Source organism: Austrofundulus limnaeus, unplaced genomic scaffold (assembly GCF_001266775.1).
Source record: "Austrofundulus limnaeus strain Quisiro unplaced genomic scaffold, Austrofundulus_limnaeus-1.0 Scaffold59, whole genome shotgun sequence".
Classification (NCBI taxonomy): domain Eukaryota; kingdom Metazoa; phylum Chordata; class Actinopteri; order Cyprinodontiformes; family Rivulidae; genus Austrofundulus; species Austrofundulus limnaeus.
Window position 1 is genome coordinate 1330019 of NW_013952461.1, and position 2685 is coordinate 1332703.

General features: G+C 43.8%; 1 protein-coding gene across 2 annotated transcripts in view; it reads right to left on the reverse strand.

The window, feature by feature from the left end:
- LOC106518319 (plexin-A2) overlaps nt 1–2045 on the reverse strand; it is a gene marked incomplete at its 3' end in the record, with an annotated part of 115173 nt that extends 113128 nt beyond the window's left edge. For both annotated transcript variants that reach the window (XM_014009565.1, XM_014009566.1), the window contains 1 exon segment: nt 1684–2045.
- Nucleotides 2046–2685: the final 640 nt, after the last annotated feature.

Genomic DNA, 2685 nt, shown 5'->3' on the forward strand with positions numbered 1-2685 from the left:
CATCTGGGGACCCTCACTTGATGTTTTGTGACCCACAAAGAGGTCCCGACCCCAACTTTATGAACCACTACACTAGATGAATGAAATATTAACAATATTCTGCTCACTGATAATATTGGCTCAGTTGGGATTTTAGTGCTTTAGATTTAGATTTTGCTAAAATTTTAAGTGTGTTAGTGCTTTAGAATGAGGGGACCTGAATATTAAAGTTAGTGCTTTAGGGTTAGTGCAACTAATTTTTAGATTCGTGCTGCCCACCACTATCATTGGGTTTTACAAATAGGCTAAGTTTTGCGTAGTAACTCGTTCCGAACACATCCTCTGACATCATGCCATTTTGCAAGAGATTGACATTATTTTCAAGGTTTCAAGGCAGGAAATATGCAGTCCGTCACGGAACACGAGGCCTTTAATTTTAAACTTTGTGAAAAACGCGATGAATTTCTGATCCAAAACTGAGCAAAGAGAAAAGCTTCATCTCAAAAACCTTAATATAAGTGATTATGAAGATCACTGAACAATCACTTTRTGAGAAAGAATTTGAAAATTTTCTGTTGATAATTTTTACTTTCTTGTATTTTTTTTTATTAGAAACAGAATCAGCAAAAAMACAACTTAAAATACAACTAAACACGTTTTCATTTTGACCCTTTTTGACATTTCTAACCCACTACTTTGCTGTGGAGCCACRGAAATCATCACAGACGCAACCTTGGTTTAATTTTTGGTTATCAGAGCAGCAGAGACCACAAGACAGAGTGAATTTTGGAGATTCATTTAAATCCTAAAATTAGCAGGCAGCTGATAAAACGTAGAAGCACATGACAGGAATGAGCACGCCAAGAGAGAAAGCTAGTTCCTCTCTCTCTTTTTTTTTCCTCTCTGCGAGGGGTTTTAGCCACTCTGGAGGGGCCAGGAGAATAAAAGCTCGTCCAACTGGCTGGCCAGATAAGCCAGACCAGAAACACACACACACACAGAGAGAGAGAGATACACAGAAGAAGGGTTCATCTGGTTTGCATGAGGACTGAGAGTCAAAAGAATCCAACTAACACCCTAAGCACACACACACATTGGGGGGCTTGAACAAAGATGCACTTGGTCAACAGCATTGTTGAGGCTGGCACTGATTACAGCTTTGCGCGCTCTCTGACTCAGGCTTCATCTCAGCTCCTCCATCCTTATCATCCCGCGCGCTCTGCCCCTGGCTGCCAAAGCTGCAGGAGGAGGCAGGGCAGAGGATTGCTGAGTATTTCTACAAATCTGTTTTTCCTCTCTCTCTCTCCTGATGATCAGAGATCTGATGCATTGCCCAGAATAACCAGAAGGGAAATCCTCATAAGCAAGCTTTTGCAGTCTTTTACTGAAGTAGTAAAAAAAAAAAAAAAAAAGCTGAATGAACCCTCCTCTCCTGCCTGACCTGATCCTGTCCTGGTCTAGCCTCTTGTCTCCGGCTTTGGTTGAGGCGTTCAGGGACGCTCTGCCTTTTGAGCATCTTCTGCCGCCGTCTGTCACAGGTGGTCAGCAGAGATTTCATCATTCTGGAGCTGACACGTCTTGCTCAGCGACAATCATTTCCCTTAGCCCCCCCCCCCCCCCCCCCCCCCCCCCCCCCCCCGTGCGCTCGAGAAGTGAACGCAACTTTCACCTTTCACAAAAACAGTAAAAGAAGAGCGCACTCACCTTGAAACAGCAGAAACAGCAGGAGACTCAGTCATGACGCGCGGTGCTTTTTGTGGGGGGGTTCAGGAGAAGCGTCCGGGAAATGAGAGCTGAAAACACGCAGCTGGTTTAATTGATTCTGACTCGCTCGGAAAGTCACCCGGACAGCAGTGAGCATCTCCCGGTCAGCCGCTGTGAAGGAGATGGTATCGGGTGACCCCCCTCCTCCTCCTCCTCTGCCCGCCCCGCCTCGCCTCGCCTCGCTCAGAGACTGATCATTTTCTCTAACAGGCTTCCTCCGAACCCTCTGGCTTTGTCTGGTCTGTCCCTGTCTGTTCGGATGCCGGTGCTACATGGAGTCATCCATCAGTTCACTTGCACCTCACGTACGGTGTGCGCTTTTAGACCCAGCCTCCGCCGCGTCACGCCGTGCCACAACTGGAGCGCTTCGTTTTACGCACACGCTTAAACTAAACTTCTGATGGATGTATTAATTGCATAATGTCCATCTTTAACGGAATGATACATTTAAATAGCTACATTAAAAATAAAGGTTTAATAAGTTTGCAGATGCCCTAAAATGTTTTTTAACTGAGTGTCCATTAAAAGCAGATAGAGATGTCAAATGATTGCTGTGTTTGTGCATAAACTGTTTGCTATAAGCTCAGATTGGATGGCAAAGAGGAAAAAAGAAAAACTATTTTAAAAATGATATATTTTGAAGCAAATTCGTGCAGGATATGCGCTATCTGCACACTCTGCAGGTTGCACAAGATTCCTGTGAAATACCGCCATCTGTAGGGAGATTAACGTAACTACAACCTAAAAATCCACCTACCATCCAAAATCATTTGTTTGAAATTGTCTTCTTTCAACGACACTATATTTGTGAGGAACCAAATGTAAACTGATCTCTGGATGATGTAAATGATGAAATTTATTTCCCAACAGTATAATATGAAGAAGCTGATGCGATGAGCACCAACCTGGCTTAACACACACCCCAATATATCATATATATAT